The following is a 26,020-nucleotide window of genomic DNA, read 5'->3' as shown; positions in this document are numbered from 1 at the left end:
TAAAAATTGGCTGGCGGATAGGAAACAGAGAGTGGGAGTAAATGGACAATACGCGGACTGGAAAAGTGTCACGAGTGGAGTGCCACAGGGTTCGGTGCTTAGACCCGTGCTCTTCAACATATTTAAAAATGACCTGGAAATTGGTACGACAAGTGAGGTGATTAAATTTGCAGACAACACAAAGTTATTCAGAGTACTGAAGATGCAGGAAGATTGTGAAGACCTGCAACCATGCTTGAGAAATGGGCTGCGACAATGCAAATGAGGCTTAACGTGGATAAGTGTAAGGTGATGCATGTCGGTAACAAAAATCTTATACACAAATACAGGATGTCCGGTGCGGTACTTGGAGAGACCCCCCAGGAAAGAGACTTGGGAGTACTGATTGACAAGTCAATGAAGCCATCCACGCAATGCGCGGCAGCAGCGAAAAGGGCGAACAAAATGCTGGGAATGATTAGAAGGGGATCACGAATAGATCAGAGAAGATTATCATGCCCATGTATTGGGCCATGGTACGCCCTCACCTGGAATACTGTGTCCAGCATTGGTCGCCATACATGAAGGAGGACACGGTACTACTCGAAAGGATCCAGAGAAGAGCGACTAAAATGGTTAAGGGGCTGGAGAAGTTGCCATACAGTGAGAGATTAGAGAAACTGGTCTTCTTCTCCCTTGAAAAGAGGAGACTGAGAGGGGACATGATTGAAATGTTCAAGATAATGAGGGGAATAGACTTAGTAGATAGACAGACTGTTCACCCTCTCCAAGGTAGAGAGAACGAGAGGGCACTCTCTAAAGTTGAAAGGGGATAGATTCCATACAAACCTAAGGAAGTTCTTCTTCACGCAGAGAGTGGTAAAAAACTGGAACGCTCTTCCAGAGGCTGTTATAGGGGAAAACACCCTCCAGAGATTCAAGACAAAGTTAGACAAGTTCCTGCTGAACCAGAATATACGCAGGTAAGGCTAGTCTCAGTTAGGGCACTGGTCTTTGACCTAAGGGCTGCCAAGTGCTGGGCACGATAGACCACTGGTCTGACCCAACAGCGGCAATTCTTATGTTCTTATATATAATATTGAAGCATAAACAAGTTGGAAAAATTATGTCCTTACCTGATCATTTTCTTTCCTTTAGTCACAGCAGATGAATCCAGAGACTAGTGGGATTACGTCCATCAACCAGTAGGTGGAGACAAATAGCACTGAGTTGTCCTCAGCTATATTGGATGCATGGCCTCCTGGCCATTCAGTATAGGTCATCTCAGAGCATCCGAAATAAACTCAGGAAACTCCTCTCTCACACATATACCTGAAAAAAAACAAAACTCAAAAAGAGCAACCACCGGAGAAAAGTATGCCCAAAACGCAGTCAAGAGCGACAAAAGCTGAAATAGGGTGGGGCTCTGGATTCATCTGCTATGACTAAAGGAAAGGAAATTATCAGGTAAGGACATAAATTTTCCTTCCTTGTCATCCACAGCAGATGAATCCAGAGACTATTGGGATGTAGCAAAGCAGTCCTAACATAGGGAAGGAAATAAACACCACTCTACAGTCCCAATGTACTGATGGCCATGTCATATGTAGCCCCCACACCCAGACTACCAGAGTGGATACCTAGAGAACGACAACCAAGATATTGTGAAATCCTCCACTTCATGCTCTGCAGCCTACGTCCAAGGAGATACAAAATCACAAAGTCTATGTATGTATCTCCCGATTAGACAGAGGCCAACCCTTAGAACACATGTGAGCAGGAGCAATCAGTGCCTGAAAACAATATGCGGCAGATACCATAGCTGCAGTGGCCCCCCTACGAACAGAATGATTGCTGAATCTCAGATCATCGTGAATCCAATGATGCAAAGAAAAAACTGCTGCTGAATGAATCTGCTATATCCAGCAATGCTCCTAGTCCATGGCAAAGTCCTGACATTTTAAGAAAAGGCACATCATCACAGACCCCCCTCCCCTATGCAAGATTGCAGGGCTTCGAGCCTATAAACACAAAGCGATGGCTCACCACCCAAAAAGCAGCCCTTTCAAAGCCAACCAAAGATTCAAAAGAGGCGAATCCACAGAGTGCTACACGAGAGGTAAGGTTGAATCCAGCCTCCATTCTCCACCAGCCAAGTCCTCCTGAAGGTCAATGAGCTAGACTCCAGAAACTCCTAAGAAAGCTGGTGGCACAAACAGGAATCTTATCAACTGAAATATGAATACCTGAAACTACTGGATAGAAACAAATTCAGCTCCAGGTAGAGACATATGGACTAGCTAGACCTATCCGATAAGAGAGGGTAGAATGTAGCCCTCCCATATCCTGTTTATGCTGTGAACACTGCAACGAAAAGCAATATATAATCCACCGACCAAGTAACCCCGTCGAGTGGGGGAGTCCAATACTTGAGACCAATTAGACATACCAAGAGGAACCGAAATAAATGCTATCACCAAAGTATGGGTTATAGAAAACAGGCGAATAGCACCCGCATATAGGCACCAAAGGGAATCGACCTAAGCTCCAGAGAGAATGAGTAGAGAAGGCAGTAAGGAGACACAGCCCCAAAAGAACAGCCCAGTGATACAGAAAAGGAAGAGAAAAAGATTCCACCAGTGAGATCCGGATAGAATAACACAGGCCAATTACTATAGAAAGAAATAGACAGCACAAACCTCGTCCGAATTCCTAAATGTGGCCAGAAGGACCCATTCAGGCCAGGCTCATTCCCCTTGCGACAGCTCCACTGATGACAGCCCTCGTGAAGGCGACGCTGGTGGCTTCTTCTGAACAATAAAGAGAATACAGTTAAATCCCACCCACGACGCCAGGCCACCTGAGCATCCTTACCCCAAAAGAGCCATCAGGTAATTCACAGAGTGGTTGTCCCCTGGCCACACCTGGGTTGGGTTAATAATATCCAGATTAATAAAATTTGAGTAAAACTCATGAACCTATATCCACAGCGATGTAGGAGCATTAAACCAGGGAATGGCCACCAGAGAACCCGGGATAGCCAGGCAACAACCTGGTGAGGACTAGCATGGCAAGGACCAGACATACAAAATACCCATTCCTATCTGAAGCCCAAAGGAAGGGAAGAAGGGAAGCTGTCCTCTAAAACCAGGACCTAACCAAAGGCCAAACCCTTCTCCCATGAGGGAAATCCTGCATGATTAACATAAAAGCACCTGAATGAACTTGATGCTAGCCAGCATCGAACAAAGACACTGACCTGTCAAAGAGAGAGAGGAGAAAAGAAACTCAGAGCCCTCTCCTGGTTACCAGGATGCACAGAGAACTGTCAAAAGACAGGCGGTAACAAAAGCTTGCGTTGAAAAAGCCTACTGCCTCATCATAAAAGAAGCTGAGAGCGTCGATGTATCATGAAATCGAAGCAGCTATTGCTCCTATATAGACCAATAGGTTCTAGAGCCTAATCAGTCTACCCTATAAGGATAGCTAACAATAGGGGAAATATACTTAATAGACCCTATGAATAACACCCTTTATCAATTTTTATGATCCTCAGCAATACCATTCAGAGTTCAAATACTCCAAGCTTTATGTGTTAAGTATATTTTCCCTATTGTTAGCTATTAATATTGAATACCCTGATATCACAATAAGAACAGTGTTGGGAGCCGATACCCTATAAGGATGGCATATAAATATACCAGCTTCCCTATGTGACCATGAAAGGTAGGCCGAAGAAACTTAACAGAAAGACCAGAAGACCTGATCGCTCAACATAAGCGGTGTGACTCTGTGAAATGGTAATGTCATCATAAGAAAGAAGAAAATAACAGCACTTCTAGCAGCAGACTATAATACAAATATCATGTAGTCAGAGAAAGAGTGCCACGCTAAAACAGAGCACATGGAACCAGCACCCAGTGACAGTCCGACTGCCACCTGAAGAATCTAAGGCAAATTGTCCTGGAAATCATGAAGATGATGTCAAGGCGCCAGGCCCAGAGATAGTAAATGACAGCTCACCTAGCTGAGGATACAGTCTAAGTGGGCGCCCCAAAACATGTGCTGGGATCTGAACCTATGACTTCTGGAAGGTGGAAATAGGGCTTCACCCATTGAACCACAGCCATTAGCAATAGTTATGTCAGGAAACACCTGCACACCCAACACTGAGCGAAAGTGGACCTGCCAACCACCATCAGGGACAGGAAAACCCCAAAGTCCCCCATAGTGGCCTAAGATAGTGCTCCACAGGAACCGAGTGCAATTAGCAATCTAAGACCCAAACTACCTGCAGAACTTCTACCGAAGGAGTGCCAGACAAAGCCCCTAACTGCTAACCGGCAAACATGCCCTGCGATAGAAAGTCAGCGTAAGCAGAGGACGAGCAGGCCATAAGCCTCGCCTGCGACCACCTTACCACGGACTGCAGGCAAAATCATAATGTAATGTAATGTAATTTATTTCTTATATACCGCTACATCCGTTAGGTTCTAAGCGGTTTACAGAAAATATACATTAAGATTAGAAATAAGAAAGGTACTTGAAAAATTCCCTTACTGTCCCGAAGGCTCACAATCTAACTAAAGTACCTGGAGGGTAATAGAGAAGTGAAAAGTAGAGTTAGAGGAAAAATAAAAATAAAATAAACATCATAAGGCAGCTGCAGTGTCAAACCACTCCTGAACACCCAAATCGAAACAGCAGTAGGAGAGGGAAAAACATGTGTGCCAGACCAGGCAGCCACCTAACCGAACTGCATCCCCTGCATATCAACATGTAGAAAACGTCTTGACCCAGACTGACGGAGTAACTAGTACCACCACTATGAATTATGTCTATAGTGTTCCCCGACGCCCGGAGCACTGCACCTAGACACACATAGCAAAAACAGTCCCGTGTAGTAACGAACTGCTAAAGGAACCTCTCTCATAAGCACAGGGAAAACTTCCAGGTGCTTGTAGCCAAAGCATACCCACAACTAACTCACGCTGAAAAGTGTCCAGCACCAGCCCAGCTGGCTCCTACCAGCAACTCAAAATGGCTCGAGCCAGTGATGCCCCAGCTCAACTGTGCAGGAAAGCGGCGGATAACCCTGCTGTCGGTCCCCTCCCCCCCTTCCCCGAGAGGAAAGGAAACCACAGAGTTCCTCGAACTGGAAGCAGGGTAATAAACTCCACCGAACCTGTCAGCCCCTGCATCCACGAACCACAAAGCACTCTGATCCTCTGACAACCAGAACGGGTAATGACAAAACACTTACCCATAAGCGCAGAAGTGACTGCCAACTGCAGGAGCAAGAACATATGCCAATGCCTCAGCCCGAGGCCAAAACTCGCTGTGGAAAGCCAGTACTCCTCACTGCTCTCTCTCTTTTTTTTTTTTAACGTGGGAAAGAAGAAACAGAGGAGGCACCATGTCCGATAGGGAAAGGGACCTGCAGTGAAAAGAGGGTAAGGTAGGGAGCTGGGAAGGGAGCCCAGGTGTAACCTCTAAAGCTGGCAGCATTCAGCCAGAACACCCCTCTTTCCAGATAGCCAGGCTTGGCTCGAAATCAACCTGCAGAATCCAGGAGCTGTGAGGAACACATCCACCTTCCTGCTGGAGATAGAGTATACTGAATGGTCAGGAGGCTGTGCATCCAATATAGCTGAGGACAACTCAGTGCTCTCTATCTCCAGCTGCTGGTTGATGGACATAATCCCACTAGTCTCTGGATTAATCTGAGGTTGATGACAAAGAAACTTGTATTTTTATATTAGATGTAATCACAACTAAATTGTAAAATTCACTTCAAGGACTAGAATGATTTCAGCTGAACCAACAGAAAGTTGCTTGACTAACTCCAGCAATGACAGGGTTAATTTCCACGTGCTGCTAAACATTATGGGATGCCTCCATTGAGACATAAGCGCAGTATGTATGTGGCTGAGAACTTGGACAGCAGCACTGGAATGATCCCTTGTTCACTTGGACTAAACCCAAAGGTTGCTTGCAAAAGTGAACAAAGAGAAAAGTGCAGAAGTACAAAAAATAATCCTGAGATTTTTCAGCTACTTCAGACTGAAATATCAAGTATAGATAAGAGCACTATGTGCTAGGCAAAATCAAGAGGGAAAAAAATTTTCTCCAGACAGCTTAAGGTCATACACCCTCGCTGAGAATGGTTGCTTTCCTTATAGAGGTTTTGTGTAGGATTTGAGGGTAAAAACAAACCATGCAACGCTTGGGAAAAAGTCAGCCAGAGAAGGAACTAAAGCCCTTCTGATCTAAGCAGAATGCGGGGAGGTTTTGTAGAAGTGAATAAAGAGAGACTACTGTGTTAAGAAAAATCCCCTGCCCAGAGCACGAGTTTTCCCACAATCACCAAAGTATTCAGTGAACATTAAAGTGCAGGGTTTCTCTCCCCACCCCCACCCTACCCCTTCTCAAGAGATACCTCATTTAATAAGCCTGGGATTGTACAACAGCCTGGCCAGGAATCTATCTGAACTTTCTTTTAGTGTTTGTGTTGCTATTGGTTGCCTGATTGTTATCTAACCTATTTTATTTTTCCCATAAATAACACTCAATATTGGCTTATATAGTGGGTCTTAATCAGTAGATATTAGTTTAACTGTGTCTACTGTTAATCACTGTCTGTAGACTGGTAATTCTCATATATTACAGAAGGGTCCAGGGAGAGCAGGTGAACTTTACCTGAGGAACATATCACAGAAGCACTTCCACAATAAATTCCTTTGATCACGAGAACCCTAGAACCACCTGGCTCAATTCTCAGAACCCTGATCACATCGATAGGATAGATCACATTGATAGGATAGATCACATTGGTGGAAGGGTGGCATTACATATTAAAGAGAAGATTCAGTCAAACTTCTGTGCACAATAAATGATACATCTACATGTATAATTAACAACAAAGCACAATAAACTTATTAGAATAGATAGAAAAAAATGACAAGAATTATTTTCCCCCTCCCAAATAACCAATTGATAAATTACTCAAATATACCTGTAAACAATCTTAGCATATCTCTTAAATAATACCAGATCATACCCCCTTCCTCCCTCCCCGGATGTGTATGTTTTCCTCATCTAAATAAGTCAATCCTTACAATATTTAGTTAATGGTTCCCAAACCTCCATAAATATTTTGTAACATCCTTTCTGAATGGCCATGTACCTTTCCATTTTAAAGACATAACATAGGGATTCCCACCAGAATGAATAATAGAAATATGTACTACTATCCATCTGGTCAAAACAGACAAGACAAGGAAATGCTATCTGAAATTAAGGAAATTTAAATTTGGCAACATGGTAACAATGAGTGATTTTAATCATCTCAATATTGATTGTCAAGCCAGGTCATTCTAGATCAGTGGTCTCAAACTCAAACCCTTTGCAGAGCCACATTTTGGATTTGTAGATACTTGGAGGGCCACAGAAAAAATAGTTAATGTCTTATTAAAGAAATGACAATTTTGCATGAGGTAAAAACTCTTTATAGTTTATAAATCTTTCTTTAACTGTTAAAGGAAAGATTTATAAACTATAAAGAGTTTTTTTACCTCATGCAAAATTATCATTACTTTAATAAGACTAACAGGGGACCAAAAAATTCTATGTAACAAAAAGAACCAGGTTTGTCTCATAGATGCTGACGTTGTACATCTCGTCCTCCAAGTCCACATCCGTGGCCATTGAGTAGCAGAAATCTGCTGCTTTGTCTCAATGCTCCATAATATCTTTTAAGCTTGTTTTGGGGTTTTTATTCAAATATTCAGATATTAATTTGTACCACTTGGCAGTCTGATGCCCTTGCAAATCTGTCTGGAAACATAGGCCCAGCAAGCTGTACTGATTTTTTAACTTGCACCAATCAGGGTCCCCAGTTCGTTTACAAAAGTTAGATAGTTCAAAGTCTAATAGATGCTGGCACTGTCATCTTGAAGTAGAGACACTGGATCACTTGTTCTATTGTCCCTTGATACTCAATTTCTGGAAGTCTATCTAGGGAAAAATTAATGGGATACTGGAAACTTCTATCCCATTGTCATATGACATTGTTTTATTCGGGACCTTGTTACAAACTAAGAGTCTAATTAGTGCAAGTCAGAACAGATTACTTCTTATTATGACAGCGATGCAGTTAATTAACAAAAAATTGGAAAAAATGGGAGAGACTGAATTTTAACTTCTGGTGGGAAACCCTGTGCCAAATTTATAGATATGAGCGAATGAATTCGGAACAGCTGGGACATTACAAAACATTAAATGAGACTTGGGGGCCACTGGCGACATTTGAAAAAATGATCACTAGTATAAGCCTTTAATTTCTAAAAGGAGGTACATACACAACAGGGAGGGGGGAAATATACTTATATCATTTTTGTTAGATAGAAGTGCTGTTTTATTGTACCATTTGTTTGTATATTCTATTGCACTTTGTATTTATTTAAAAATCAATAAACATAACATAAGAACATAAGCACTGCCTCTGCCGGGTCAGACCAGGGGTCCATCGTGCCCAGCAGTCAGCTCCCGCGGCGGCCCCCCAGGTCCATGACCTGTAAGTGTTCCCTACCTAACCTAAAATATCCATACCCTGTTCGCTCAATGTCCTGTAGGTAAACCTTTATCTGTACCCTGTTATCCCCTTTGCTTCCAGAATTATTTAAAAAAACTAAAAAACAAGACATTAACTATTTTTCTGCGGCCCTCCAAGTACCCTAGTTTTTCTGCAGCCCTCACAGTTAAAATTTAACATCTTTCCTTTCTCAGAACTGACACATTGAAAATAAAATCATTTTCCCAACCTTTGTTGTCTGGTGACTTTATTCTTCTGTGTTTTAACTATGTTTCCAGGGCCTTCTTGTCTATTGACTGTTTTCTCTCCGTCTTTACTTTATGCCTTGCATCAATCTTTGGCATTAACATTCAATTTTTCTGCTTTCTTCTCAAAATCTATGTTTCCATGTCTTACATCTCTCTCCTTTCCTCCTTCCCCCCAGTGTAACATTTCTCTTTCCCTTCCTCCTTTATTTCCCTTTGCAGTCCATCTCCCTCCCTCCTTTCTGGCCCCCCTCCCAGCCCAACATTTTTCCCTCCTTTCCACCAGTCCAACATTTTTTTCTCTCTTCCACTTCCATGCTTCTCCTCTAGTCCTCCTTCCCTCAACCAAACAACATCTCTCTCCTCTCTCTCTCTCCGTCCAAGAGTCCAACTTTTCACTCTCTGCCCTCTTCTCCTTTCCCAGTGTAACATTTCTCCTTCCCTCCTCCCCATCCATCTTGCCCTCTCCATGAGTCCAACACTTTCTGCCTCCTACACGCTTTCTCTCTCTGTCCTTGCCTGTTCCCTCAGTGGCATCCCTCCTTCTCACCCCCAACCCAACATGCTCTCTTCCCATGCACCATCTCTCCCTCCCCTCCAGTGTGAAGCACCTTTCTTTTCCCTTTCTTTCTGCCAGGTCCAGCAGCACCTCTTCGCCCTTCCTTTTACCTCCCCCCTGTCCAGCAGTACCCCTTCTCCCTTCCCTGCTCCCCCTGTCCAGGAGTACCCCTTCTCCCTTCCCTGCTCCCTTTGTCCAGCAGTACCCCTTCTCCCTTCCTTCCTCCCCTGTCCAGCAATATCTGTATTTTGCAGCCGCGGTCTGTACATGATCTCGCACACTGGGCAGGAAGAGAGGCTCCAGCGCTGGCGTCAGCTGACTTGCAACTCCCTGCAGCCGTCGTATATGCTGGGACCTGCTTTTTCGTATCTGCCGGATACGCGATGGCAGCAAGAAGTTGCAAGTCAGTTGAGTATGGTAATGCCATCCGCATAGCTGTATGATGTTATCCTTAGTTTGTCCAAGCAGGTAACGAGGAGGCGACATAAGAGGTTAAAAAGCATCGGAGATAGTGGTGATCCCTGGGGTACGCCACAAGTGTTGGAACATGATTCTGATTTTTCACCTTGGGTTCTACATCCTCAGCCCTATATAACCCTATATGTCATGTCATATCTGTTCAAATTATATTTTAAGTTCTTCTGAGCAGGGACTGTCTATAAATGTCAAAATATACAGCGATGCTTACGCCTGTCAGTGCTATATAAATGATAAGAAATATCTTTTGGAATACTAAAATATACCTCTCAAAGTATTCCACCATTAAACAAAATTTATTATCTTCCTTCAAATGTTAAACAACCTTGAGGGGCCTTGGAAGAACCCATAACAGAGAAAACACCTATTAGTATCTTTTGTACTCCAGCAAGATATAGATGCATTTATGAAACAGTATTTTAGAGTTTCAAAAAAATGTTTTTTATGGCAAGCGGATATGGGTCTACCAGGATGTCACAAAGAATACTCATGAACGCAGAAAGCAATTTCTTGGAGTTAAGACAAGACACTAAGGGCTCCTTTTACTAAGATGCGCTAGCATTTTTAGCGCGCGCAAACAACGCGCTAAATGAAAAATACTAACGCAAGCTCTATGGAGGCGTTAATGTTTAGCGCGCGGCATTGTAGCGCGTGCTAAGTGCGCACTAAAACCAGTAGCGCACCTTAGTAAAAGGAGCCCTAAATCTTTAGAGATGTCGTTTTTACTTGATTACCTCTGCAAGTGTGTTGTAAAATATATGCAACTAAAATATGTATTTTTCTCTCCCTGAACATTTGAAGGCTTTTCTTGAACTGAAAAGAATTACTCCAAACTGAGGGATTTGAAGGAAATGGCAGAGAAATTATGTTAAGCCTGTTTTGTAATATTTTATTTTCTTCATTGTTTACCGTCTCATATTATACCTGCCTTATCTCCCTCTACTTATTGTGGTCTAATTAAGGTATAAAAAGGTTTTTTTTGTCTTGTTGAATTAATGTGAGGTAATATTATTCCTACCATGTTTATGTAACAAGAAGTAATGTCTTCTGAATAAGATTGAAATATAAATAAAGAATGAAAAAAAAAAAAAAAAAGAAAGAAATTCCCAGGGAAGCATCACAATTAAACTCTGTTTGATGTATCCAAGGAGAGCCTAATCATACCTCCAGGCCAACTTAACCTGAAAGAGCGCAGAGGCAGTTTAAATGGAGCAGTATTCAAGAATAATAAAATGAAGCCAGGTGTGATAAAATGTCTAACAATCAACAGATTTCACAGGAATCGACTGCCCCAGCTTAGATAAGATCCCTTGAAGGACTCCTCAGCTTTAGGAAAGCAATAAAAACATACCTAACTCCCCTGCTCATCATGTCCGATGGATTACAAAAGAAATGTATACTAGTATTAGATCCCAATATGTATCATGTTTCAATACAAGTTGGGGTTTTTTTCCTAACATCTTCCACTATAACTGGCAAATTTAACCTGTAACTGTATTAGATCCCTACACTGTGTGTCTAATTAGGATAAAAACTTGTATTGAAAAACACACTGTTAAGGATAACTATGCACACTGTAACCTGTAAACTCTGTATTATGTTTATTGGTATTAGACCCCTAGAATGTAAAGAATTAGGACACAACCCTGTATCGTAAAATTGTACTATAACTGTCATATTGTAAGCTGTTAAACTCTATTTTATGTATGTTTACCTGTAACCCGTTCTGAGCTCCTTGGGGAACATGGGATACAAAAATAAATAAAGATACCGTGCTCCCAAGCCAAATGTTGACATGTTTTCCCACCACTTAGCAGCAATGTGCATAGCAATCAGAAGTGGATTACACTTCTCAGTCTCTAGGTGACACCCTAGTTATTTATTTATTAAAAAAATATTTATCATATGCACAATCCATAAAAAAGAACATTATCTTTCATTGGTTTTAACTAAGCAATAAGAATTTGAAAGCAGGCAATCATCACAATCTATCATTATCTGATTGCACAGCTGCTTCACCACAAGTTTTAAAGTACCAAATCTTTTGCTCCATAAGACGCACCTGACCATAAGACACATTCTAGATTTAGAGGAGGAAAATAAGAAAAAAAATATTCTGAACCAAATTCTCCCTGCCAGGCTCTGCACCCAACGCCACGCTCCTTGCCAGGCTCTATACTCTATCCCCTCTTCCTGCCAGGCTCTGTATACTGTCCCCCCCCCCTCTGGTGGTCTAGTGGTAGGCAGGGACAGGGCATAGGCAGGCAGGGACAGGGCACAGATGTCAAGGCAGATGACTTTTTAAAATATGCAATGGCACCTCAGTAACAACAATAGAAAAATAGACAAATATAGTGCAAAATATAGACAGCAGATATAAATTCTCAAAACTGACACATTTTGATCACTAAATTGAAAATAATATCATTTTTCCTACCTTTATTGTCTGGTTCTTTCTTGCTTTCCTTCCTTCCTTAGGCAACAACAATTGTCCCTTCCTTCCTCCCTCCTTTCTATGTCCTCCTCAATGCCTTCTAGCTTTTGTCCTCTTCCTCCACGTTGTCTGGTGATTTCTTTCTTTCTTTCCTTCCTCAGGCACAACAATTGTCCCTTCCTCCCTCCCTCCTTCCTGTGTTCCCCTCAATGCCTTTTAGCCTTTGTCCTCTTCCTTCCCCCGTTGTCTGGTGATTTCTCTTTTTCTTTCCTTCTTCAGGCCCAACAATTGTCCCTTCCTCCCTCCCTCCTATGTGCCCCTCACTGTCTTACTGCCTCTCTCCTCTTCACTCCCCCCTCCCCAACTCGGGCCCAACAATTGTCCCTTCCTCCCTCCCTATGTTCCCCTCACTGCCTTCCAGCCTCTCTCCTCTTCCGCCCCCCCCCCCCAAGCCTGCCCGATTTAATTACCTCCCACTGCTGCCGCTGTAAGGACACGTCAATGAAGCAGCAGCGGGGGAGGGGGGGACTCTGGCTCAGCAGCATGGCACCGGAATGGAAATTGCTGGGAAGGGCCAGGCGGGTACAGTGATTGCAGGCTGCCGGCCCAGAAGCCTTACCCCTGACGTCAATTCTGCCGTTGGAGAGAAGGTCTTGGCCAGCCAATGGCTGGCCCGGACCTTTACGCCGACATCAGAATTGACGTCGAGGGTAAGATTTCCGGGCCGGTGGCGTGCAATCACTGCACCCGCCTGGCCTTTCCCTTCCTGTACTTTCGGCGACAGCGAGCAACCAGCAGCAGCAGTGGCGGGCAGCGATCTAAATAAGGTAACAGGGGAGGGGGGATTGGGGTATTCGCTCCATAGGACGCACTCTTTTTACCACCCACTTTTTTGGGGGAAAAAGTGCATCTTATGGAGCGAAAAATACGGTACTTGTAAAATGAGAAGCTTTATCTTCCAATGCCTTGGAAATCAAACACAATACCTTAAACTTCATAAGCCAAATTCTATGCAATCAATGTAGGACTGAAAGAATGGTGTCGTTACTTCATCGGTGGTGGGGGACTTTTTTCTTTTTTTTTTATGGGACAGATATTTTGCATGTGCAACACATACAAAATATCTGTGCCATTGAAAAAAAAAAAAAAAGGGAAAAATAACCCCCAAAACTGGCAGACCTGTCAGTAACACAGTTATAGACAGATCTAGACCAGTCAGTTTTTCCAATCGCTAAACTATCTTCTTTTTTTTAGGAATACCCAAGCGATGTTAGTGCATCAATCGCTTGGCTACTTTGCATGGCCGGATCGGAAAATAGGCAATCGTGGGAAAAAACACGTGGTGCATCGGGTCAGTAAAAGTGATCGTTGCTAAAGCTGTGAAAACACGTTTAGCCATGATCACTGACTTTAGTGCATCTGTGATTTTATACTGAAGATAATGGAATTGGAGGGTGGGAGAAGAGGGGTGTTTCCCCTGGGACATGTAGATCAAATTAGCCCATTTTCAGGTGTCATGTTTATTTCATTGGTTTCTCCTCTATGCCAAGTTAGCCCTGTTCCTTTAAATTGTGTTATTTTGTCTCTACAGCATATTAGGTAAATCTACTACATTCTGAAGAAATACCCCTATCTGGCCCCATCAAGCAAGTAACCCAAATGATTAAGCAAAAAAGAAACAAAAAATGCATTTTCAGATCAACATAATATGGAATTCTATTCCCACACCATGAAAATGGCCAGAAAGTTCCAGACACAAAGCAAAACAACGCATGCTAAGATCTGTATTCATGGTATTTAGAAATAATAAAGCACTTCAAATCCTTCAACATTTTAGGACTGAAATTTGGCAAAGTACCAAGGATGGGAAGAAGTGACTTGAACTACATCTACTGAGGACAACCAGGGATATGGACCAGGACTGGATTGGCTGTGCTGTTGCCCTCCCTCTCTCCCCCAACCCCTGCTTATGCCCTTCATAATTACTCATTTGATGTCAGAATGAATTATTAACCAGACAGACACATTCTAGGTGGGTGTAAAACCAGGCAGCAGCTTTGTTTATTGAGCAGAAACTACATGGTTTCAAACAATTAAATCCCCCTGGCAACATACAAGAAACCACACATTGTATTTTCATCTGACCCCCTTGGCGCCATCCTGACAGCTAGGGCCTGAGGTTGGCATGGACCTCCATACCATTTCGGGTCACCTGAACCTCAAGATAACACTCAGTGAGCTTTAAGCCTCGATAATGCTCATCCCTGATAAGCACATAAGTTTGTAGCTTGGGGATACTGCGAGCTGCAACAATTACCCCCTCTGAAACCCTCTATTAATGCCTTCACACCATCTAGGGTAGGTGACAATCTGCCTCCGATTAAAAGGGGAAAAGGCCTGTGCTCCAGAAGCTGGCCTTTAAATACCCTCCTAGCCAACACCCCCCCCCCCCCCCTAAAAACTAATCTGCTCTATCCCAACCCTCACCTTTGGCAGGAAACTCAGGTTTGAAGTTGTTCCCCACCAATCTCTTACTCCCTGCCCCTCCTCATCCCAGTCTCTATTTCCTGCAGCTTGCACCCCTCCCCCAACCACCCCACAAAGCTGTGACCTAGTGCCCACTCAGATGAACTAATCTCTCCAATAGCATTGAATAAGTCCAGCCCAATGTCTGAAAGATGACTCAGTTGGCAGCCACCCCTGGGTACAAGCCATGGCCCCAACTTGTCTGTTAATTTTTATCAATCCCAGACACCACTTCTTAGATTACATGCTCCAAGGCCTTGGGATGATGCTCATCCACATAAGGCTTGTGACCAGGAGCCATCACATGAAGAAACGCAAGTCATCTTTTATAGTATTTATCAGTAGTTTTCCAGTTTGAGTGTCAACATTACCCTTCCCCCCCTCTCCTCAAGGTGGAGGACCAGGATATCAGGGTGACATGGTCTGGAGTAGAGCTGCCCAAATTGCTGATTCAAATCAATTCACCAATTCACTTCGGTGAATCGATTCGTTTTCTTAAAAAAAAAAAAAAATCAAGGCTGGCCAATTCAGTGACCTCTGTAAGACCTGACATACCTTCAAATCTCCTAAAGCAGGAACAGCAGCACTGGCCGTGAAAAGCCTGTCTTGAGCACTGTTTCTTGCTGGCTGTCCACTGCCACTACTACTCCTACTTTAGGAGGCCCCGATGGCTTGTCAGAGCTCATGATGGGTAGGGGGAGTGCTGCATAGGGGCATAGGCACCACTGCTGTGGGTGCCCAAGCACCCCATTTTGGACACATTACCCTTGACCCCGCAGCTTTAGGGGGCCCCCTGAAGGCCGGCATGTTTCCCCTTCTCTCCATGGGAGAGGAGGGGCAGGAGAGTAGTCATTAGAAAAATACTGGTTTGCAAGGACGGAGACAAAAAAAAGGAAAGATGCCAGACCTCCGGGGAGGGGAGGGAAGGGAAATGGAAAACAGAGATAGGAATGGACGGTGAGCACTGAGAAAGAAGAAAATATCAAATGGGCAAGAGAGTTAACAGAAGACAAACAGAAACCAGAGCCTGGGACCAACATGATTTGAATAATGACCAGGCAACAAAAGGTAGAAAAAATAACTTTATTTTCTATTTTGCGATTACATGTCAAATTTGAAATGTGTATCCTACCAGAGTTGGTGTTAGACCACTGTTCTTCAACCGTCGGTCCGTAGGAAATTTCTGCCGGTCCGCACAGGGCCAGCAAAATTGATGAACTTCAATTTCCTGCTGGTCCACGCAGGGCCGGCGAGATCATGCAGAGCCTCCAAAGTGGCTTTTTCCCCTCTCAATAGCTCTCCTTACTTACCAGCGCAGCAATTCACTAAGGCAGCCTTGGGGCTTTTGCTGAGTCACGGCTGCCTCTGATGGTGCAACTTCCTCTTTCCTCAGAGGCAGCGCGACCCATCAAAGGACCCGAGGCTGCCTTAGAGAATCGCTGAGCTGGCAAGTAAGGAGAGCTGCTGGGAGGGGAGAAAGCCACTGTTGGAGGCTGGGAAGCTGCTGGGCAAGGGGAAAAAAAAAAAGGGGGGGACAGCTACTACTGGACCTGGAGGGAAAGAGAAGGAGAGTTGCTGCTGGGAGGGGAGGAGGGAAAGGAGTCTGGGAAACTGCTGGATAAGGGAAAAAATGGGACAGCTGGACCTGGACCTGGAGGGAAGGAGAAGGACAGATGCTGCTGGGAGGGGAGGAGGGAAAGGAGTCTGGGAAGCTGCTGGACCAGGGGAAAAAAGGGACAGATGCTACTGGACCTGGAGGGAAGGAGAAGGAGAGATGCTGCTGGGAGGGGAGGAGGGAAAGGAGTCTGGGAAGCTGCTGGACAAGGGAAAAAAAAGGGACAGCTGCTACTGGACCTGGAGAGAGGGAGAAGGAGAGATGCTGTTGGGAGGGAAAGGAGTCTGGGAAGCTGCTGGACAAGGGCAAAAAAGGGACTGCTGCTACTGGACCTGGAGGGAAGGAGAAGGAGAGATGCTGCTAGGAGGGGAGGTGGGAAAGGAGTCTGGGAAGCTGCTGGACAAGGGAAAAAAAGGGACAGCTGCTACTGGACTTGGAGAGAGGGAGAAGAAAAGATGCTGCTGGGAGGGGAGGAGGGAAAGGAGTCTGGGAAGCTGCTGGACAAGGGCAAAAAAGGGACAGCTGCTACTGGATCTGGAGGGAAGGAGAAGGAGAGATGCTGCTGGGAGGGGAGGAGGGAAAGGAGTCTGGGAAGCTGCTGGACAAGGGAAAAAAAGGGACAGCTGTTACTGGACCTGGAGAGAGGGAGAAAGAGAGATGCTGCTGGGGGGGAAAGGAGTCTGGGAAGCTGCTGGACAAGGGCAAAAAAGGGACTGCTGCTACTGGACCTGGAGGGAAGGAGGAGAGATGCTGCTGGGAGGGGAGGTGGGAAAGGAGTCTGGGAAGCTGCTGGACAAGGGCAAAAAAGGGACTGCTGCTACTGGACCTGGAGGGAAGGAGAAGGAGAGATGCTGCTGGGAGGGGAGGTGGGAAAGGAGTCTGGGAAGCTGCTGGACAAGGGAAAAAAAGGGACAGCTGCTACTGGACTTGGAGAGAAGGAGAAGAAAAGATGCTGCTGGGAGGGGAGGAGGGAAAGGAGTCTGGGAAGCTGCTGGACAAGGGCAAAAAAGGGACAGCTGCTACTGGATCTGGAGGGAAGGAGAAGGAGAGATGCTGCTGGGAGGGGAGGAAGGGAAGAGTTACTACTGGACAGGAGGAGGAGGGAATGGAGAAGGAAAAAAGGAAGGAAACAGCTGGCAGGGAGATTAGAGGAGGGGAAGGGGAGAGGCAGGCATGAGAAAATAGAGAGATTGATGATGGGAAGGTGTCAGCTGAGAAATAAGCAGAGAGGGACAACGATGCTAGATCTGGTGTAGGAGAGATAAAAATGAAGAGAGCATTGAAGCTGGAATGAACCATGTAAAAAGGAGAGAGGGGGCACAGGCTGGATGGAAAGGGGAGAGGGGCATAGAAAGAAGCTGGTCCTGCTGAAAAGAGCTTACAATCTAAACTAACAAGACAGACAAACAGGATATCATGGATACAGTTAAGAGGAATAGTTAATCTGTTTGACATCTGCATGGCCTCCGCATGGCCTCTTCGGGTAACCCTGCTACATTGGACTGGTGGCTGCTCCAATCTGAAAAGAACAGGTCCCAAACCAGGCCAGGGGCTCTCCCAGGGCACCCATCACTTTCCATAATACAACCAGAAAATGGTACCTTATGAGACCCGCTCCATTCTCATGAATGAATAAGAACAAACCACCTGCAGGTTGGACGGCCAGATAATCCAACAGCAAAGTCACATGGCATGTGATACTTTCCATAAACTCCCCTTGACAATATAGACCAGTGATCTCAAACCCGCAGCCCGGGACCACATACGGCCCACCAGATACTATTTTGAGGCTCTCAGTATGTTAGCATTGTACTGGAACGTTGCCCGTCTCATTGCTGTTACCTCACGCAAGCGCTTACCTGCATATGTGATTGTGAGGTGGAGTGGAGAGGACAATCGCGTACAGACTCAGGAAAGCGCTTGTGTGAAGTTACAGCAGTGAGGCGGGCAACATTCCAAAAAGCACAGTTACTTATGCATAAGAATCACATCATCCATAAAAATCAATAAAATTAATAAGAGTAGACTTAAAAGAGATAGCAGGAACATTTAGATACTAAAAAACAGACATAAACCAGGCATAAAAATAAAAATAAAAATCACATCATACATGAAAATCAATAAAAGCTGATTTAAAACTCATGGCAAGCCCATTTAAATACTGATAAGAAATGGACAGTCATAACAGAAAACCTCGTACACTAGGATTAAAAATGTGTGAACATCATGTTGAGGGCTAAATGGACTAAGCCATAACCATGTAAAAGAACAGTTGTGGAAGGCTTTAAAATCAATCAACAAATAGCGGCATTCATAGAGCCTATGGTGGACCTCTAAAGGTATGAATCGCATCGAAACAAAACTAAAGAAGTTCATTCCAAGACGTGATTCACTCCAATGAAAAAGGAAAACATATAAAGGCATATGCTGAACCAGCACCAAAAAAACACAACAAAACCTAGAGGGGGTGAAAGCTACCACTAGTTTATAAACGAGTCCAGATAACAGCAGGAGTTGTAATGGTAGCGTGGTAAAATAGCATTGTTCACAATAGCCTCAAAAGTTTACTTGTCGCTATAAATTAACATCACATAAGCGCACAAAAATAAATAAATAATTTGAACAGCATGGCTGCGGCATCTCTTTTGATGCTAACTTAAAATTCATTGGCTGATTTCTACTTTGTGCCAGTGTCCAATCAAAAGTCAGCTTCTATGGAGCTTTTGGTAGGAAGATTAAGAAGCACTGTTCTGAGATCCCTGCACGCTGCTCGTAACTGATACAAAGCCTTCCCTCCGGGGAAAGACTTCCGGGTCAGCTATGTGTAGTGGTTACAGGCAGGAAAAGAAGACGAGCCTCTCTCGGCTCGAGTTGCCTCCAACTCCGCGGGATCCCCGCGACCCGAGGTGGAGTCTCCACGGGATCCCCATGACCCGAGAGGGCGTCCCCATGGGATTCCCGCGACTTGAAGGGGAAACCCGCGGGTCCCGCGGGATTCCTGTCGTTCCCGTTCAGCTCTCTAATTGAGACTTCCTCGAGGTTCCTCGCATCACGGAGAACGAGGGTGAAGCCTCTCTGGAGTATTGATACCTGAGATCTGAATCCATAGGCAAAGATGATCCACTTCTGGAATGTGAAGAGAATCTCGCAGGAGAAGAACTTGACTGACGAGAATGATGAGACTCTACAACAGATCTCCTCGACAAAGGAGTTGGTGGATCATGAAGAGTCTCAATGCCTCGATAAACAAGACCTGTCTCAAGAAGGAGACCTGGGCCTCGATGAATGCCTCGTCAAATGATGTGACGAACCATGCCTTGGATCACGGTCCCGTGATTGTGTTGGATCCAGTCTCGAAGATGAATGTCGAGGAGTTCTAGTCCTGTGCCTGAAAAAGGGTAACCCTTATGTGAGGAAGTAGGACTGGAAGTCAGAGAACAATGACAAAATACCGAAAAGGACTCAGCTCCTTGTGTAGAGGTATCTTGAGGCACTCGTAAGGTCTCAACTCCTTGTATAGTGTGTAGATTCAGCTTGAGGTATTCTTAAGGACTCGACTCCTTGGATAGTGACTGGGTTGAGCTCGAGGCACTTCCAAGAACTCGACTCCTAGTAATACTGCTGCACTGCAGGAAGCAGAGTCGAGACAGGAGTGAATTGGGCAAGCATGTTACCAAACTCCTGATGCAGAATAGTTGCCAACATATTCTGTAAAAGCGGCAACGAGACCACTGAATCTGGTACATTTGTTGTGGCTACAGTCTCTGAGGAAGATGATCTCGAGGAAGAATGGTGTCTCGATTTGGAGACACATTTCCTGGCTAACTTCGGACCACCGGTTCTAAGGGTGGCATATCCGGAGTGGTTGGCTTAGCTATCTTACCTGAGGGAGACAGTGAGGATAACGGCGCCTCAGGAGAAGACTTAGCTGATTTCCCCGAAGACGAAGACTTTCCAAACGAGGAAGGTTTGACAAAGTCGAGGTCGAGGTAAAGGGTTTTTGCCCCATGGAAGACTTCGCTTGAGTCGAGGTTGAAGTCGGGGCTGGAATAGGGGTAAGGGCCTTAAGTAAAGGCCGATCCATGCCTCCAAGTATTTTTTCTAACTGAACTCAATGACGCTTAAGGGCTTGAGGTTGAAATGTAGCACAGCGGGCGCACAACTCCAGGCGATGGTCAAGTCCTAAACACTGTACACACCACTTGTGTGGGTCAGTGAGGGAAATGGCCCGCTGGCATCGGCTGTGACCGGCCGGTACATAGAATGAAACACAGTCGTGGCTAAATCGAAGTCTGCAGGCTGAGGCTGTGGAGTAGGCCCTGCCGTGACACGAAGAAACAAACAAAACTTTAAAAAAAAAAAAAAAAAGAAACGCACAAATAAACACAGTGACCCTGTAAGGAAAATACACAAGCTGCGGTGAAATAAGGCACGAGTAGAACTAACTCTAGCGCAGAGCGTTGAAACGAGTGGCTTCTCAGCTCCACGAAAACTTAGAACTGAAGAGACATACGCCCTACCTCGGGCGGGAAGATACTCGTGCATGCGCGGTGCGGCAGTCACGAACTTTCTAAAGTTCTTCAAACAAGTCTACTTGCGAGGCTGTCCGCATTGAGGCTCCGTGGATGACGTCACCCTTATATGAGAATATGCTGCCTGCTTGTTCTGGGATAACGTAAGGTAACCATTGGAGGCAGTGCAGCTTGTGCGAGTTTACGCACTCTCGTGAAATTTGGCACCTCTCTTGGTGGTGACTGCTTGATGTAAGATGGCAGTTGTGTCCAGTGCTGGAGGTGAGAGCTGAAGACGTTTGCAGATGCAACCTCCAGACACTTAAGGCACAAGTTTTCCAGGCACAAGTCTGATATTGATTCTCCCCTCTACAAAAAAGCCTAGAGGACTACATCAAAATCTTGTCTCTTGCAATTGATACTTTAGATTAGAATCTAAATCACAATTTTGCATGAGGTAAAACTCATTATAGTTTATAAATCTTTCCTTAATTGCTTCTGATAATTTCAGCTATACACAGCTGAAAGCAGTTCAACATGCAGAAAGTGGAACACTATCTAAACTTCACTTTCTGCATGTTGCACTGCTATCAGCTGTGTATAACTGAAATTATCAGAAGCAATTAAGGAAATATTTATAAATTATAATGACTTTTACTTCATGCAAAGTTGTAATTTCTTTAATAAAACATTAACTATTTTTTTCTGCGGCCCTCCAAGTACCTACAAATCCAAAATGTGGCCTTGCAAAGGATTTGAGTATGAGACCGCTGATATAGACCAAAGCTCTGAGCTTTCTGCTCTCAAGAGTCCGCTGATCCGCTCCTTCAGGAGTGCCCCTACTGGTACTCCTCTGCAGGTACACAGCAAAAAAGCCCTGTGGTAACCAAGCTAGAGTGCCACCTCCCACATAGATAATGGATTCCAAGCTCTTCAGAACCCATTTCTAGCTTCCCAGGCTGAACTTCCCATTGTCTCCCACCTCCTTTCTGGGTCTGCATATTCTCCAATTTCTCTAAGTGTTTTTTGGTGAAAATACAATCTGTCCTATAGGTAACAGATTATTTCTGTGCACTGTTTTGACAGATCCCTCTCCCGTTCAGCATGGTATCTTAGTTTTACCAAGCTGAGGGGAAGATTGCAGTGGGAGGGGTGGGCAACAATAAAATAAAAGCCAATGTTGTGGTCACCTATTCTATAAGGATTTAAATTTTCAAGATTTCAAGAAGGGTATTATTTCTTTGAAGATGCATGCATTCAACTCCACCACAATTTTCATGCATCAATGGGAGTTTTAAGAAATGATATATAGATTCTATAGCATGAAAGCCATGGTTCTGTTTGATCTCAGAATTGAGCAACCAGCATTGGTTAGAATGCAGAATTTGAAAGAAGTATGATTGGAAGTTGAGAATTATTTTTTAAAAGTATTCAAATTCTGCCACATGCGATGAATGCCCTCTTGTCTGAAACAGAATATTTATTCTTCAGTGGTAATTCTATCACAAATTGCACTGATCAGGGTAAATTAGAACCAATATCAATTAGTTAGATTAGGGAGATCTCCTCTTAAAAAGAATCATTAACATATCTATCACAGGGAAATCCAGCAGCCAACCACAACATTCTTTCTAAGATTTAAACCAGGAAAACTGCTGCATTATAAACCTCCATACAAAGCTCCTACAAATCAGCTGACTGCTTTAGCTACTGCTGCTTTAGCTACTGAATGGCAAATATTTTTTACGCAACAATCACTACAACTGCAGAAGGAACTTGCAGTCAAACTTTGGTAACACCAAGCCCACAGTCATGGGTGAAGATTATCATAATTCATCTGTCATAACTCCAATTGTGCCCCTGTAAATATTTAGCTCACAAAGAACATGGGTAAGAACTACATTTCCCCCTCCCCATTCGCGTTTTCCCAACTCGCGATTTCACATAATCGTGAGTTTTTTTGGGGGGAGGAGGAAAAAAAACCCCATATTTTTGTCTTCCCCCCAGCATCCTGGCCTTACCTGGCTGTGCTGTACAGGATAGCTGGGTGAGTCATTTGGGCTTTGTGTTCCATTTTGTGCAGACCTCGTTGTTCGGGACAGTCGCTCTGCTGTAGACACAGAGGCATCGGCGGCACAGGGAACGAGGGAGCAATTGTTTTCTGGCCGTTTGAGTTTGGGCATCGGGCGTGCGCCTGTCCGTGGTAGTGCGCAGGAGCTGAATTCCGGTCTGCGGGATAGTGCACTTTGCCGGTTGGGAGTGCTGGTTTTCGGGGCAGCAGCGATCTTCCTACGGGAACTCGAGAGACTAGGGGAACTCCCCACAGCCATTTCCTAATGGCTATCTGCACGGGGCAGGAACATAGGAAGATCGCTCCTGCCCTGAAAACCAGCTAGACCACCAGGTAAGGCCGGGATGCCGGGGGAAGGCGGAAGGGAGGCGGGGTGGGTCAGAGTCGGATATTCACGGTTTTTCGCCATTCGCGGTCCGGCTCTGCCCGTATCCCCCGTGAATAAGGAGGGAGAAGTGTAAACAAATGCACACAGTAAATTTTGAAATAAACAGAAAGGATGCATGCATCATTCAGCTGCACAAATAATTTTAAAAAGTTCTAACTGCAGTAGTCATGTTTCAAATGTCATAGGAATGGCTCTGTGGATGCAGCAAGGGCTGAACATCCCTAATATTGAGCAAACTCCTTTAATTGTATCCAATGAGAAGTAATTTGTATTGTGTTTGGCACCCCCACCATTTTGCATCTTGGTGCCTATATCATGTGTGAAAATCTGAAATTGCAGCATCATTTCCCATTCCTGAAATTTGTCATTCCTAAATTTTTCTCTGGGTGTTGATTCAAAAGCAGCCTATTGGTGGCTTGTAGTACATAGAAGTATGCTGCAGCAAGACGCAGCACAGCTGGCAGATGCACGTTTCCCATATTATAAAATCTACAGTATTTTATCTTTAAAATACGTTCTACTTCATAACCTGCTGCTTGCTATAACGTACATATTATGACACAGACAGGAAATACTGCTGCTCTCATAAATATGGATGAATGGCAGAGAAGTAGAACTGTTAAATCAAAGCACAAATGTTTCAAGGTCAAACTGAGTTGAAATGAGGGTAAGATTATATTTTTCATAATTGTCTTCTTTTTAAATAAATGACTTAATTTCATTTTGTCACATTATAAAATTGTACTCACTAGTAAAGATGACTAGACATTTTACTCCAGTATGCTCTGCACTACTGAAATTTAGATGTTAAGAGATGCTCTCAACCTCATAGTTTAGAATTAGTTTTAATTTTATGATGTTTACTGAAAACAATAAAAATGAAAGGTATATTATCACAGTTCCTGACTTCACACTAGTTTTGGGCTAATATTTATATATATATATATATATTTTTTTTTTTTAAATAAGCTACTAAAAACAAGTGTGTTGCTTCAACTTTATACAGCCCTCTATCAACAAATGTAAATGAAGCTCTATCCCAGCCCAACAAAACAGAACTTTCACATTTGAAAATCTATTCCTGGTAACAGCACAGGTACAGCCCCTACCTATACTGTTAAGAAAATGAAGGAAATGAATCTATAGTATATTAACCCCTTAATTAAAAAAATAACTATATAAACAGATTAATTTTGAAGGTTAAAGAAAAAACTATATTGGAAAGTGGCTTTGCTTAAGGCTCCACCTAAAGAAAAATGGAATACTACTGATTTAAATAAAGACAATAGGTTCTACTGACAGAGAAATCCAATAGGCACAATTTTCCACAGCTAAAGTTGTACAAGTTCATAAGTTGAAAATTTTCCCATATTATATCCAGAGGAAGAAGCATTTTAAAAAATTCTGACCCCAAAACAGACATGATATATGCTAAAGTGTTACTTCATGATCTCACACTGAGCTGATCTAAGTTCCTGCAACAGGGGCTGTTTAGCAGCATCCCAAAATCTTCAACATTATACATTTGACAACTGAAAAGAAAGCTAATGAAGCTATTATAGTGCATTTTCTGCCAAGACACATCTCTCTGTTCTCAAAATCTGAGAAACAAAACAAGTCATCTACATCACTTTGCTATGTTATTAAAGTTGACTTCTGATTAAAAAAAAAAAAAAAAAATTAACATTAAGCTACTCACATTACAGGCTTACCTGAATATACCAATTTAACCAACTGCAGCAGTAGACTCTAGAATCTGATCTACCTTATTTAACCCAAGGATAATCTGATCCAATCATCAGCAAGTTATCAAGAAAACTATCATTTTTAAAAACAGAAATTTAAAAAATAGCACAAACTTCATGTCAGTTCTGCTGCACTGTAAAATTCTTGTGGGCTTTTCTCAAATTGTGCCCAATTAAGCTTGCAACAGATTGGCCTTAAGCCACTCCATCTTCCAATTATAATATTCAATCATTGCACCCATTTTCAGTGCTTCAAAAATAGGAGGTTTAAAAACATTTAAATGTGTAAAATTACAGCAAACAATAAACTCATGTTCTACAAATCAACAAAACAAATAGTCAAATAACAAGACCCATAAAAGAAAAGAAAAACAAAAAACACTTGCATATTCATTGCTGGTTTACATCCAGGCACACAAAAAAACTCTGGTCATTTTCAATTACATCAGGATAAAATATTTACCTACCTTTCAAATAAACAATATACTTATTATAGAGTAGACAACAAGGTTCACAAAAGCCATCTTTCTTTTGAAAAACTTAACCACATTTGCCAAACACAGCAAATTCCAAAAATAAAAAAGCTCTAAACACACCCACCCACACACCAATCACCTACTTTAGCACTTTTGTATGGCAAGACAATTTACATTATTTTCTCTCACCAACGACTTTCAAGTACCACGTACAGTAAGTTAACACCATAAAATTGGAAAAAAAAAACCCCAAAAAACCAAACACATAAAACTGAATGAATTTAAAAAAAAAACCACAAAAACAAACCCTATATCAATTGGTATCATTTCCTGTCAGATAGGGGTTACCGAACAAAAGAATATGAATTAAGACGTTCTGCCAAATAAAGAACGCACGTAAT

At 43.5% G+C, this 26,020-nt stretch overlaps 1 protein-coding gene across 13 annotated transcripts in view; it reads right to left on the bottom strand.

The window, feature by feature from the left end:
* CLASP2 (cytoplasmic linker associated protein 2) overlaps positions 1 to 26,020 on the bottom strand; it is a 650,335-nt gene that overhangs the window by 514,501 nt on the left and 109,814 nt on the right. The window lies entirely within an intron of this gene.

Source organism: Geotrypetes seraphini, chromosome 2 (assembly GCF_902459505.1).
Source record: "Geotrypetes seraphini chromosome 2, aGeoSer1.1, whole genome shotgun sequence".
NCBI lineage: Eukaryota > Metazoa > Chordata > Amphibia > Gymnophiona > Dermophiidae > Geotrypetes > Geotrypetes seraphini.
Note: the sequence above shows the minus strand (reverse complement) of the source record. Positions and strands in the feature narration are given on the sequence as shown.